Raw genomic sequence first — 15,359 nt, forward strand, 5'->3', positions numbered from 1 at the left:
GGCCAACGCCTCTCACTCGATTTGGGAATATCGGGCTTCTGTTGGCGTGAGGACCTTGCTCGCAAACACGAGTTGAGCCCACTTTCCCAGTTCTGTTTTCTGGGTCAAGAGAGCTCCTAGACCAATGGAGCTAGCATCCACTAGGAGCTCTGTCATCCATGTGGCATCAAAATATGCCATGGTGGTTTTTCCCAAAAGTGCCGCTTTGATCTTCTGGAAGGCGTTTTCTTCACTTTAGCCCCACTTCCAGATGGCATTCTTCTATGTCAGGGCACGCAGCGGTTCGGCTAGCTTGGCCAGATTCGGTATGAACCGCCCGCATAGGTGGCCATCCTTAGGAAGCTTCGGGTCTCAGACGCGGTCGTCGGTGCAGGGGCTTGTATGGCCTGCGACTGCCGGGGGTCTTCCTTTACTCCGTCCTGGCTGAATACGTATCCGAAGAGTCAATGGATTTTTGAAAGAACAAGCACTTCTCTCTGTGAAGGGTGACTCCGTGCTCGGTGAGGCGCTAAAGCGTGGCTCAGAGATGGCAGTGGTGTTCTTCCATCATTTCCGAGTGTATCAAATGTCGTCGCTGACAGTGAGTACTCCTTGGAGTCCTGATAGAATTTCAGGAACTGCATTCTGGAATATTTCCACCAATGACGAGATCCCAAAATTCTGTCTTTTGTTGCAGCGTATCCCCATATGGGTTGAGAAAGTTCTAATGTACCAGCTCTCCTCGGCTAGCCTCAGCTGGTGGTAGTCGGCATTGAGGTCAAGCTTGGAGAACCAGCGTGACCCATTCAGATCAGCCAGAATGTTGTCAACGGTTAGCATCAGATGCCTCTCACGTTGGCAAGCACATATCAATACATAGCCTGATCTTGCCGGGCTGTTCTGGTTTTTCGGCGATTACCATGGGCAAAACCCAGGGTGTCGGACTGGTGACCTTCTCTATGACTCCGTGCTGTTCCAGATTGTGGAGCTCTTTCTCAACGAGTGGTCTGAGGCAGAAGGGTATTCGCCCGTGTCGCAAGGCAACTAGCTTCACCGCCTTCTCAATGTGTAACTGTATCAGGGGACTCTTTGTGCACCCCAGTCCTTTAAATAGTTGTGGGAAGAGTTCTAGGACATTCTCGGATTGTAGATTCTTGACTGCGTAGGCAAATGTGACCAGGCTGAGGTGCTTCCTACCAGGATGTCGGCTTACCTGTCAACCACATGGAAGGTGGTGGTTATCTCGTGGCCTTCTGCTTCACTTGGAGGGTCATCTTTCCCTTGAGCCGTAGTGGCATTTGGCTGCCGTATGTGAGAATTCTGGCATGCAACAGGGACAGTGCGGGTCTTGGATTTAGTCGCTTGTATTGCTGGCACCCCATCACGTTAACGGATGTCCCTGTGTCGATCAGTGCTGTGACCTGTGATCCGGCAATTTCCAGGGTGCACATGGGTTGTGGACGCCTCTTCCTTTTGAGGTCACTAGCGAACAAGATGAGATAGCACTCGCCTTCCTGGTCAGTGGATGAGTCTTCTATATAATGTTTGAGCCTCCTTGGTGTCTGGGACGTCTTCTGGTTTTTGGTGTCCTCAAGTGATAGGTATTTTACTGACTTTGACGGTGGCCGTCCATTGGCTCCTCGGTTCCGTGGTCCCCCTCTACATGCCACTGCAAAGTGGCTGGGGGTGCCACACTTCGAGCACGTCCGTCCTTGCACCGGACATTATCTTGTGGGAGCCTCTACTCTGGGAGCGAACTGCATCCGCTCTTTCTGTCTTGACTGTGACTGGTTTTTCCGCTTGTTGAGTTATGGCTATGTCTATTGCTGTTGTCCTGGCATCAGATAGGTCATGCAACCGGGCCATGATGAGGATATCCTCATGGGTGATTCCTGGTTGTCCCAGGATGAGAGTCCAGAGGTTCTTGTTTCGGCATCCCTGTATTACTTTGGCTCTTACTTCCTTGTTCTGGTCCTCGTCTGTACATGTGCTTGCCAGCTCTCTTAGTCGCACATGGAACACGTCCATTGACTCCCCTTCCCTCTGGCATGCTTGGCGCAGCTTAAATCTTTCATAATCTGGATTCAGTTGGGGGGCAAAATGTGCGTTTAGGGCCCTGACCGCTGCGGTGTAATTGTTGGGCGCCTCAGTGTTTGGAAGGTGAGCGAATAGCTTATATATCTCTTCCCCTGCCAAATGCAACAGCAGGGACCTCTTTATGGCGCCCTCCGTCTCCCCCGTCGCTGTAAAGTAGTTGTCTAACTGACTAACTTTGGATGGATCCAAACTTTGGATGGATCCAAAGTGTCCATCTGGGAGATGCTGTGGCTGGGTCTATCAGCTCGTTGAACGGGGGCAGCGCGTAGATTTGGAAGTGCTGCGACGTGGGTTCTATAGCCGGGGGCCCAGCTTGTTGGGCCGGTGTTAGGTTGTGCGGCACTGCTTCTGCTGCCTGGTCTGTCATCTTTACGGGGCCCTGTGTGCCTCTCACTGTTACTGTCTTGCAGCTGCACCGAAATAGTCAGGCACCTTGAGGTTCTTGGAAAACCTCCTCCTCTTCACATTTGCTTATGTGACCCTATGTATTGGCTGGGGACTTGACATCCCCTCATCAGAAAGTCTCTGGGCATGTGCTGCTCAATTCTCTATGTGCTGTGCCCAGGTATCACCACTGCAGAGCTTGAACACGGTGCAGTGGGAAGTCTCTTCCTTGGGGGCAACTTCGCAGCCTTGGGCCACGTGCGCTTGGACCGTGGAGATCCTGCAATTACTCATGACGCATGAGCTCAGCAGGGGGCGCCATGAGCATGCGTGCATCTAGGCGCCGGCAAAGCGGACTCAGACCGGGCCTACACCGGGAGCGCACAGCTTTGCCAGGCCAAACAGAAGTGCAGGGCCTTGGTAGGGCGAAAGCAGGCGCCGCCGTCGCTGTCTGATTTCCGTGCAGGCGAGTCCAACGTTGCTTGACTCTTCGGGCTCGACCGCGCGGCAGGGGCTAGAGCGATTGTGGCATTTAGTCCTCACGGCAGTCAGTGCGGATGCCATATTTCACAACGATTGGCTGCCGGGAGCAGGTGCCAGACATGCAGGGGCTATGTTGCGAGGCAGGAACGAAGGATGCCCACCTTCGTCACCAGTGTGACGCCTTGTGGTACTGGACCATTAACTTAGCTGTGGGGGAGCTAAAGAATTACACCAGCACACAGTATGCTGTTCTGGGCCAGACGTCTCTTGCGACTTCCACCCGTTTATTTATGCTCTCTGGCCACGCCGGGCCACAGATTGTTACAATGTGTATTTTCCCATCTGGGCCAAAGGTCCATAGTCCACGTGGCAGCTAGACCGCTACAGCAGTATCATCCTGTCATCACTTTGTATGATGTATGTATATACAGCGACATCCATCCGGAGGGCGTTGGAGAAAGATGCCCTGAAAGAGGTTGCATCAACCCAAGAGGAGTCATTCTATGTCTCTTTCGGAGCTTCTTCCTCTGACGTGACACGCAGCTGACAGGAAGTCCCGCCTTCTGTGTTGCTGCTCAGAGTCCTCATACAGGAACTTATGTCTTCCACACTCCTGCTCTGATACCTCAAACAGGAAGCCCCACAAGCAGGCATTTGACTCTAATGAAGGTTTCTAAACTAAAAATACATATCTCTCCTGAAAGACCAAAAAACCCTTATTGAGGCCAACCCTCGCCAATTAAGTGTAATTCTCTTCATGCCCCTACCTACAGTTTTGCAATTCCGTGCACACCTTTGTGGGTGTCAGTGAGACTTTTTAGACTCCTTGTATTTTTTTCTGTTCTCAACACTCAAGCCCTCCGTGTTTTTTAGGGCTACCTCTGATGGACACCTCTGACACTCTCTCCACACCGATTGGCTGCCATCAGATGCGATGCTAGTGGCTCCTCCTGTGGCAGAGGGTGCGACTGCAGCAGCGGGTTCATACCTGCACCAGACAAGAAGCCGGGCCTCTGGAATTCCTCCAGTGGATGTAGAGATCTTGCAGTAGGGCACGGCCATGGATCTGTGTGGGTCGTGGCCCTGTTAGTAGGGTTAAGAGACACTAGGTGCTGTGTAGTGTGGGCAGGTGCTAGGGAAGATGGCAGAGGCACGTGGCCTTGTCAGTAGGGTCACAGGCATGGCACATGATAACAGTGTGGACTAGGCCCTTATGGTGAGGTGTAGGCATGGCACAGCGTAGGCATGGCACGGAGGGATGGATGACACAGCCTCAGCAATGAGAACGTGGCCCAAGCAAAAGTAGTGTCAGCGGAAGCATGGCACCCAGGGCACAGCACTGCCAGAGGGGGTCTTGACATGGACATTGAATGCAGCCATGGAACCGTGGACATGCCTTTAAAAGCTTTACAAAACACCGCTCCAATTGCCAATACTGACTCAATTGCTACATACATTATCACTCTACTTAATAACAGTGATCACCATTTATTTATTTCATGCATCAGTCATTGCAAAAATGATTTTAAAGTTGCACATTCCAAAACACAGAAAACAAAATATGAACATATCACAAATGTACATTAAAAAACGTATCTCCCACCCCACAAAGAAATCGAATTACAATCAAAAACATTGGAAAACATCATATCCATTCTCACAACCAAATAAGACAGTTCTGAATTTGAATGCCTGAGAGGAAATACTCTTTGTCACCATCTACCACTTGAATGTGAGTTCCTCCTTACCGGGCCTCCCAGCCTAGCAGTGCAGAGCTGATTGGGAACCAAGGAATGACTGTTGATATTCAATGCCATCTACTATAGGTTCCACCACTCATTATTATTGTGCACTCAGTGGCTGACGATGTGTCAACGCATTTCGAACCCTTATTATTTCGAGGTTCTCAGGACACAGAACTGACGTCAACTCTCATCCATTACATCAATGGACAGGTTCGAATTTCGGATTGAAGTCTTCCCAATTGTTTTGACCAATATTACTGATGGCAACTTTTTTCTCCATGACCGCACTCAATGTCACTGGTAATGGAATCCTACTTCGTTTATAGACGTCGTCAGTATTTATTTTCTTGCTCCTTAGTAAAACTTTGGCGGCCCATATGCATAGCGGGGCGCCAACCTCATTCGGGCTTGACCATGGACGTTGGGTGCAGTCATGGAATTATGGACATGCCTTTAAAAGCTTCATGCACACTCTCTGCAGCGGTGGCAGAGACCCTTCAGTGAGAGGGGTCCTATGCTTGCAATAGAGATACAGCCCTGGTAATGAGAACATGGCTGCAGAGGGGGAGACGGTGTCATAGCAAAGAGCACGCAGCTGGCAGGGGAGCACGTCACTGACATCTGAGAGGCACGACCCTGTGTAGGAAATGCTCTGTTTGTTCGTTGTCTCATTGTGAGTTTGTGGTCACACAGTTGCCGTGCGCACAGTGGTGAGCGCGCTCACAGAGGCGGGGAGGGTAGGGCAGGAAACCAGGGGAGAAAGAGTGCGAGTGATGTACAGACAGAAAGAGACCAAGTCAAAAACGAGTCGCAGCCAAGCTCTGAATGCCTCTCCGTGGCTTCAAACCTGGAGAAAGGGCCAGGACCTGGTTGACCAGACGTGGCTGAAGAAGATCCTCGAGCCTGTGGACCACCGGTGAAGGAGAAGGCTGAATCCTCTAGTGTGACAGCGGAAGGATTCACCGCTCTCTTCCATGAACAGCTGCAATAAGAAAGTGCCCTCTCATCAACGCAGACACAGGTAAGCTGGATAGAGGTCGCGAAGGTCAACCATCTCCAACAGTGGTCCTTGAAAGGTATCCCTGTTTTGAGGCTTTTTATTATGTCAATTCAATAAGGGCAGTGCCAATGAGGCCCTGGGCATCAGCTCTAGGGGCTACACAGGCCTTTCTTCAGACTACCAAGGTCCTTTCAACGGAGGCCTTCTTGGTATCACATCTATCATCTTACGATGTTATCCTTTTGATTTGTATGCAATGTTAAAGAAGAATATCTTGACATTTTGTAAAACCTGGTCCATATTGAATGAACAGTCGATTCTTTCATGAGAGTGTATTTGCCCAGTTAGGTAGGTCTCATATTGTTTTATTCTAGTTGTCCCTTTTCAATGTTTTGGTTATCCAACGTATTCGATGGGTTGTTAAGGTACATTGTCAATGGTTATTGGATAAATTAATGAATATTTGGATTGTGAAAAAATTTATATTTAATTTAAAAATGGGTGTCATAATGAAGCGTGCCAGATACATCATTTGTAATTTTAGATTACTATCCATTGTTTCTTCTCTTGGATCCTTCTGTTTCTTGGTCCCTTCCTCTTAACTTTTTGGTTGCTCTAATAAGTCCTCTATGAAGCATGCGGTATTGCTTTAAGATAGCGTCTCGACTAAGTGATGTCAGACACTCTGCTACAATCTTTGTAATTGTAGCCATGGTATTTTGATATATGTTCTTCTCACATTGGAGACAGACATATTGGTTCCCTTAGCACGATGATCATGTTGTTTTGAGACATTCATCCATCATTAGACGCGAATATTGTTTTTGATCCTGTCAGCTTTGCAGTCTTCCCATCGGTGAGAGCAAGCATGTGCTTTTGAACCATGTTGGTCCAGTATATTTTTAAGCAAAATATTCTCTCTTGGTGTTTTGGCCATGTTGTTTTTGCCTCATATTCACCCCGCAGCACGTCAGGTCTTATTGTTTGGTGCTAACACTAAAATGGATGGTATATTGAATCCAAACATTTAGTTTAGTTAATATCTTGGTATTACAGCCAGGCTCTCTTGAAAGAGTGATTCAGCACTGAGCCAATTCAACAGTCTGTCCGGGCACTGACCGATGCATGGCCAGAACAGCTCAAAGCAGACCCAGGAGATGTCCTTCGGACCTCAGGCTTTTTTTCTGAGTCTAGACGCGGACTAGTCTGTAGGAAAATTGGAAGATTCTTCATCCAGGTTGTTGACTTTGAAAAGCCAGCCTGCTTGCCACCATAACGTGCAAAATTTGCAAATGGATACTAGTAGCAAAAGGTGTTGAGGGTGATAGTTCAAGACAGAGTATCATCCTAAGAACTTCTCAAGCCATTGGCAACCTTATTCTCAATTTCATATCTTGGGGGCTGCAGTGGACTATCTAAGGAAGACGTGAAGTACAGGAATCCAGGATCGGTGGAGCTCATAGCAACCAGTGCTCCTGGTTAGAAACCCCCCAAAAAACCATCCTTTTGGTATTAAGTGTAAAAATATTTAGTTGCAGCATTGTCCATACATTGTCTCTGAATGGGCCTAATGTAGACACCTAGGGTCAGATTTATCAAGGCACTAAATTGGATAAACCTTTTTATTTCTCTAACTGCACTGCACAGCACACATCCAAAGTGTGAAAGGTGTTAAACTTTGACTATGCATAGGATTTTGTACTGGATTGGTAACTTTCTTGTGCAAAATCTATGCTTGACATCACACTAACAGGCCTTCGCACTGTGGTACAAAGATGTGTGAGAGGCACTTGGCAGCATGTTCGTGTTCCAGCACAAGGAAAGAGTGCAATGGCAGACCATAGTTATAAATATAGGTCTGGATTGTGCTTTCCCCCAAGCACTATGTTGTTCTATAATTAGTCAATCTCCCCCCAAATGTCTTAGGAACATATGCACAAGATCCTCCATTCAGACCCAAATATTCTCTATTGGTATGCACAATATGCCTCAGTAGACCCAAATATCTCGCTTTATCCACAATATCCTCAATTTAGACCGAAACATCTTCTATTGGTATGCACAGTATCCTTCAGTAGGCCCAAATATCTCGTTGTATCCACAATATCCTCAATTTAGACGCAAACCTCTTCTATTGGTTTGCATAGTATCCCTCTGGAGACCCACATTTCTTGTATCCACAATATCTTCAATTTATACCCAAACATCTTCTATTGGTATGCACAGTATCCCTCAGTAGACCCAAATATCTTGTATCCGCAATATCCTCAATTTAGACCCAAACATCTTCTATTGGTGTGCACAGTATCCCTCAGTAGACCCAAATATCTTGTTGTATCCGCAATATCCTCAATTTAGACCCGAACATCTTCTATTGGTATGCACAGTATCCCTCAATAGACCCAAATATCTTGTATAAGCAATATCCTCAATTCAGACCCAAACATCTTCTATTGATATGCACAGTATCCCTCAGTAGACCCAAATATCTCATTTTATCCAGAATATCCTAAATTTAGAAGCAAATATCCGGTATTAGTGTGTACCATATTCTCCGGTTTCTCTCACATTTAGACTCAAATATCTCTTGTTGTTATGCACAATATTATTCATTCAGACCCACAAATCCTTCGTTAGTATGCAGAGTAGCCTTTGATTTAAGCTTCACTTGGTTAACACCCTTGGCAGTCTCCATGTAAGTTTGGTTGGTTGTGATATATTTTTTCCAATTCTCTGTTTCAATAAGTAATTGATAACGGCGAACAATTTGAGTAAAAACAAAGACATATTTACTTAAAATGCAGGATAAATCATAATTGGGGAAAGTATCTGGAGTCTGACTAAGTGGCATTTAACAGAAATATTTAAAAAACAATAAGGCCTAATGGGTAAAAGAAAGGCACATTTTGGGTCTAAAAAGAGGGGTATTTTGAATTCAAATAACAGATAAACTAGCTAAATCAACCCAAGAAAACTCAAAAACTCCCTTAAGCTGTGAGGAATTCTCTACATTCTTCTCTGAGAAAACAAAATCGCTAGAGGGAGAGCTCTCAAATGCCGCGGCTATCCTCCCGACCCAAACTTTGCCGAGGAGCGAGGCCGGTGTGACAACAGAGAGTGATAAAACAAAGAATGAAGCAAACTGGGACACATTTGAATTATATGACCAGGTCAAGATCGCCAAAACACTGTCAGAAATCAGACCAAACAACCACTATCAAGACCCTTTACCTGCAAAATGTGTAAGAGAAATCAGCCACATTGTGGTTCCAATCTGGACCAAAATAATAAACGCTTCACTTACGCAAGGGATCCTCCCTGACTGCCTAAAAACAGGACAAGTAGCGCCAATAATCAAAAAACCGACAGCGGACGCATCAGATCCGAATAACTATCGACCAGTAACCAACATCCCTTTACTGGCCAAACTAATTGAGAAATGCGTGCAGAGCCAATTGAAGCAACACATCACCAAGTTCTCCCTACTAGACGAATGCCAATCAGGGTTCAGAGCAGGGCACAGCACAGAAACAGCGATCCTGCATATTGTTGATGACGCGCTACAAGCCCTAGATCAAAATCAAGCATGCCTATTGATTCTCCTAGATCTGTCATCTGCTTTTGACACAGTAAACCACGAAACACTATTGTCCAGGCTACAGGACAGGATGGGATTGGCCGGTAATGTGCTGAGATGGTTCAAAACGTTCCTAAGCAACAGAACCCAACGATTCCGGGTTAACCAAGCAATTTCAACCCCTTGTCCTAATGCAATTGGGGTCCCGCAAGGCTCAACACTATCCCCAGATCTATTCAACTTATATGTCGAACCTCTTACAGACATTCTTCGGAAATCAACGATATCCTACCACATGTATGCTGACGACACGCAAATATACTTAAAGATCGCCTCCCTTGATGACATAGATCTAATGAATAAGACACTAAAGATGGCTATGCAATGGTTAACGATGAATCATCTGAAATTAAACGCCCAGAAAACAGAATTCATGCTAATTGCACCCCCAAGGAGCCACCTGGAAGTAAAGGAATGGACCAAATTGGTGACTGCGCTTAACTGCACACCAACCCTAGTCAACTCAGCTAAATCATTAGGAATCATATTAGATGAGAACCTCGACATGAAAGCCCACATTAATTCAATGGCGAAAAGTGCCCGCTTCCATCTGAGCTACTTAAGAAAATTAAAACCATTCATCTCAGAGGCAGACTTGAAATTGGCTATACAGTCCCTAGTCATATCCAGGATCGAATATGGTTGCTCTACACTAACTGGTCTACCTAAAACATCTACAGCACCGCTAAAAGCCTGTCTCAACGCTGCGGCAAGACTTATCACGGGATCGAGGAAATTTGATCATATATCTCCTCACCTGAAAGCACTAAACTGGTTACCTTATGAGGCCAGAATACAAATGAAGACAGCATGTATTACTCACAAAGCGGTGCACTATAACACGCCAGGATACCTAAGCAAGAAAATAAAGCTATCGGGAGGAAACAGACCAACGAGAAGCGCCAAGGAGCTGCTGCTGAGGCCGGCCTTTTTTCGAAAGAAAAAGACCTATGATCGAGCATTCACTGGAGCTGCCCCCAGAGTTTGGAACTCACTCCCTCCAAGCATTAGGAAGATCCAAAATATTGCAACATTCAAACGGGAATTGAAAAGCCATATGATGAGTAAATACCTGGCATAGGGAAGCCGACGGATCGCTGATAAGAACTACTACATCAGCTAAAGAGTGGTCCCTCTTCATGAATACCAAGATCGTCAAGGGACTGACTCCACTCACAAGCCTCGGCTGTACCCTGATCGATACCACAGTCCTGTGTGAACCAATTGCTGTTTACATAGCCAAACTATATAACCTCTACCTCACCTTATCTATTGATATGGATCGCGTTATAAGCTAGGCCTTTATCACCTTCTATTACTAATTACTCATATGTTTTGGAATATACCTATTTAGGCACCCTTATAGCCACAGCTTCTTTCACCTTATATCTGTTGGTTTTTAGAATTGATATTTGAGAATTGATATTTGACTGCCAATATGTAACCTACATTGATGTTATGTGATGTAATGTGCTGAGATGGTTCAATTCGTTCCTAAGCAACAGAACTCAATGATTCCGGGTTAATCAAGGAATCGCAATAGGTTGTTTTTCATAGCCAAACTATATAACCTCTACCTCACCTTATCTACTGATATGGATTGTGTTATAAGCTAGGCCTTCTCACCTTTTATTACTAATTGCACATCTGTTTGGAATATATTTATTTAGGCATCCCTTATAGCCACAGCTTCTTCTACCTTATATCTGTGGCTGTTAGAATTGATATCTGACTGTCAATGTGTAACCTACCGCGATGTAATGTGATGTAGTGTGCTGAGATGGTTAATCCATTCCTAAGCAACAGTACTCAACGAGTCCGGGTTAACCAAGCAATCTCAACCCCTTGTCCTCATGCAATTGGGGTCTCACAAGGCCCACCTTATCTACTGATATGGATCGTGTTATGAACTAGGCCTTTCTCACCTTTTATTACTAACTGCACATGTGTTTGGAATATATTTATTTAGGCACCCCTTATAGCCATAGCGCCTTTTACCTTATATCTGTTTGTTTTTAGATTTGATATTGGACTGTCAATGTGTAACCTACCTTGATGTTAAGCGCTCTGATACCCACGGGTCTTGTTCGCGCTATACAAAACTCTATAATAAAAAATAAATAAATAATAAATAAATAAAAATATTATGCATCCAAATAAGGAACATTTTACATCTAGAGAATATGCCCATTTTATGTAGCAAACCCAAAATGATGGAGGAAACAGATTTTTCACAATTTATTATTATGTAATCACGAAGGTGGCAAACAGGGTTGACTGCGCTTTCCACAGTTCTACAGTTTCCAGGTATCAAAAGTTTGAAAGATTGGAGTAAATTGGAAAAAATATCATTTTGTTCCATTTTAACACAGAGTTTACGCCAAAAAACAATAATGCAACATGGCCCTGAATATTATTTTAACTGTTCTCCATATTTCTTATTGCAAGTCGACGATATATGTTCGTTTTTTCTGATTTTTAAAGGAGAATATAAAAACTCATTCGTTAACGTTGTACGTGATATGTTTCAGAAGAAATGTCATTAGGCTTCGGCATTTAAAAAAAAATGTTTCCATTGCACGCGGTTTATTCAGACGCTGATAGTTTTGTGATTTTCCACTCTGACGTACTTCCACATTGTGGCCACATTCAGCTTGCATCTTTGCTTTTCTGCCTAATGCATTTTTGTTTTTTTTCAGTATTTGTGTAAAAAGCAAGTTCTGCAACAAAGCGTATTTCAGTTATTAGAACAAAAAAGGTTTTCTGCATGCGGCCCCTGTGCTGGGCACTGCTGCGTGTTGCTCTTGTGTTACACTCCCAGTGCCGGGGCGCTCAGCACAGGCCGCTCCTGTGTAAACAGTAGTGCCACAGAGAGGAGTTTGTGACTTCGGGGTTACACATGTAGGATCTTAGCGCCCAGTGTGCAGGGCTCTAAATGATGTTCGAGGGGGGATATTCGACTCCTTAATTGTTGAACTTATAAGCATAATAATGTTTAGACCGTGAGCATGTGGTAATCTGAATTGCTGGCATAAGTATTGTTCTTTAACTTTTTATTACTGTGTGGAACTCTATGCCGCAACAGTATGCGGTGAACATTTGCTCGGCCTTGAGTTTCACAGTGGTCTGTGCTGCATACATACCCTATGCCCCAATAGATTACCCTGAATCCCATGTCCCCGTCGTTACTCTATGAGGTGGGCTCTGCCCTCGAAAGGCGTATACCTTGCTAGTCCTATTTTTCTGTCTACTCTATGGACATAAGTGGCCTCATTTATGAAAAATGAGGCATCGCTGCGTGAAAGCAGCGATGCGTCACTTCTCAGTGCACACTCCTTGCGACATACCTGATGAATCATATTTACAGTATGACGCATCATGGCGCAAGGAGTTACAGATACGTCAGTATTTCTGACGTATCTGTATGGCGCAAAAGTGACGCATTGCTGCAGTGTGTCACAAAAGTGACGCAACTCCAGCAATGTGTCCTTTCACATGGGGCAAACCCCATGTGAAAGGGCCTGCGTCAGTCTTACGCCTGCTGTGAGGCAGGCGCAAGATTTTGACGCAACAGCATCCTAGAAGTGACGCAGTGAAATCTCATAGATTTCACTGCGTCACTTCTACGAGGCTTTTTGCGGAGGAACGCCCCCCTGCATACATTATACCTGACGCAGGTATAATGTAGCGCAGGGGTTTACAAAGTGACGCATCTGCTTAGATGCGTCACTTTGTAAATAGAGCGCAGCAGAAGGCAGATTTTACGCTGCTGATGCGTCACAAAAAGTGACGCATCAGAAGCGCAAAACTGACGCAAGGCCTCATAAATGAGGCCCAAGGTTCCTCCCTCCAACTCCCTATCCTGTGAGTAACAAGAAGACCAAAATCATGGTGCAAAAACTAATGTTCGTGGGAGGGAAGTGAAGGGCTTTGACTGGAAGAAGGGGCCTGATTTGGGGTAATGAAGAATACCGTAAAGCTGTTTTAGGCCAAGTCTTCCCGGCAATATCTTTTAGGAGTCAGGGCCCCCATGTCTAAAATTTCTTTAAGTTGAGATTTAGCATCTGTGAAAACCACTTTAACACAAAGGTGTTAGCTGACAACTAATTTTCGCAACATCGAAACAACATTTGCATTGTTTTGTAAAGTTCAGATTTGTGAGCCACTGAACTCATGCAACACCCTTCGATGGGAAACTTTCTTTTGAGGGAAAACCAAAAAAAGGTCATTGCAAGCACCCACCACCTTCCAGGACCACACCTAATACATTGCAGCCAGATCCAGCGAACAAGCAGAATGCTGGCAGACCTGGCAACCACATCATTCTCGTAGCAAAGTCTTTACTCTGAAGATACAACTCAATCAAATGAAATTCTCACTGCCATATATGTTTATTTTATATTATCACGTGAAAGTAGTTTAGATACCATGGGCCCTGGTGCAGGCAACGGAAACGCCTCCTTGACTAGAGCTTGGATAGGAATACACAGCAACTATCAGGGTTTAATGGACCGAATCTACATTAAGGCTGTGCAGGCAACTTCTTGACAGCACTATCACAAATGAACAGGAAGTGGTACAAAACTGCAATAGATGGCCTAAAAACACCTTTTTATCATGGGAAATACCATGACAAATGGTCACATGTAATTTTGCCTCAGGCTCTGAAAATGCCTGCATCACAGCAGATTTACAGAGTCCAAACAAACTGCTGTTAGCTAAAATGCCAGGACTTACAGAGATAAGACTCTCACTGAGACCTCTTGACAACAAAGTACAAGGACACTAGGTCATCAGTATTTACACGGCGCATGTATGCCCTGAGTAAGACCTCATAGCGCTCTGTTTTTTTACCACTGATTTTAATTTGATGGTTCCTTTTTGTCTGGTTATCAGGGTGTTCCTCTGCCTTTTAGAAAGATTCTCAGCAAAGAAAGCACCACCCAGACCAGTCGACAGAGGTGACTCCAGAATTGTACCTTTTGATCAGACCCATAATTTGTATAATTGAAGTGACTCAGTGGCTGCAGTCTGAAAGGACCAGTGCGGGGTTAAGTTTCTGGATATTACATTCCGAGTCACTAATATTCCTTTTCCCTTCTGGTGGTGTTTAAAACCTACTACCAAGTTTCATGAACCGTTCCCTGTTTCAAATAGGTGTACAGTCCGTGGAACGGTCACATGTCCTACTTGTGTGTGTGTTTATGTGTGCAAGAATGTTTGCTTGTCCTGACAGTGTGAACTCCTGTTGAGTGATAATATTTGTACGAGTGTCGTGCTGTGAGGCAAAACACAATTTTGTGTTTGGCAGTGGTAAAAAAACAGAAGTATAGCGAGGATGGGAGAATAAGGAAATTATTCTGCAGAAAAATGTTTAAACGTAACCTACGAGTAGCTTCAAATGTCTAGACAGCAGTGCGATGGACCGATGTGAAAGGCACTAGCAAGGAAGGCAAAGGGCAGGGTAGAAGCACTGCTCTACCTGCCAAGCAGTATATGGGCCTCATTTATGAAAAGTGACGCATCGCTGCGTGAAAACAACGATGCGTCACTTTTCACTGCGCCCTCCTTGCGACACCAATGATGCGTCATATTTACAGTATGACGCATCATGGCGCAAGGAGTTACAGATACGTCAGTATTTCTGACGTATCTGTATGGAGCAAAAGTGACGCATTGCTGGAGTGTGTCACAAAAGTGACGTAACTCCAGCAATGGCCTGCGTCAGTCTTACGCCTGCTGTGAGGCAGGCGTAAGAAATTGACGCACAAATGAGGCCCTATGTTTTTAAGTTTCATTTTGTATGGAAGTGCAATTTGCGATCATTTCTTGCCTTTATGCTTCTGTGTCTCGGATCAGAGGAACATCAAAGGTGACGCTTCCACATAGTTATTGGTTACTCTGACTGCTACCTCCAATCAGAGAGAGTCCTGTTTGCGATGGCCACGATTCTCAAGAATAAATGCCTGTAAACATGCTTCAGATGGTGGAATGAATGAGGCAAAGGGGAAATCTTACTGTGGAGCTTGTGCCC

The 15,359-nt window shown here is 45.1% G+C and overlaps 2 protein-coding genes across 4 annotated transcripts in view; one reads left to right on the plus strand and one right to left on the minus strand.

The window, feature by feature from the left end:
• LOC144822807 (myotubularin-related protein 9-like) overlaps positions 1-15,359 on the minus strand; it is a 465,914-nt gene that overhangs the window by 322,317 nt on the left and 128,238 nt on the right. The window lies entirely within an intron of this gene.
• The window catches only part of LCK (LCK proto-oncogene, Src family tyrosine kinase), a 564,072-nt gene continuing 554,173 nt past the window's right edge, over positions 5,461-15,359 (plus strand). The window contains exon 1 of the mRNA XM_078680721.1: positions 5,461-5,709. The gene's annotated coding sequence lies outside the window, so the exon portion shown is untranslated. The remainder of the gene's footprint in view (positions 5,710-15,359) is intronic.

This window comes from Lissotriton helveticus, chromosome 3_1 (genome assembly GCF_964261635.1).
Source record: "Lissotriton helveticus chromosome 3_1, aLisHel1.1, whole genome shotgun sequence".
In the NCBI taxonomy this organism is placed as follows: domain Eukaryota; kingdom Metazoa; phylum Chordata; class Amphibia; order Caudata; family Salamandridae; genus Lissotriton; species Lissotriton helveticus.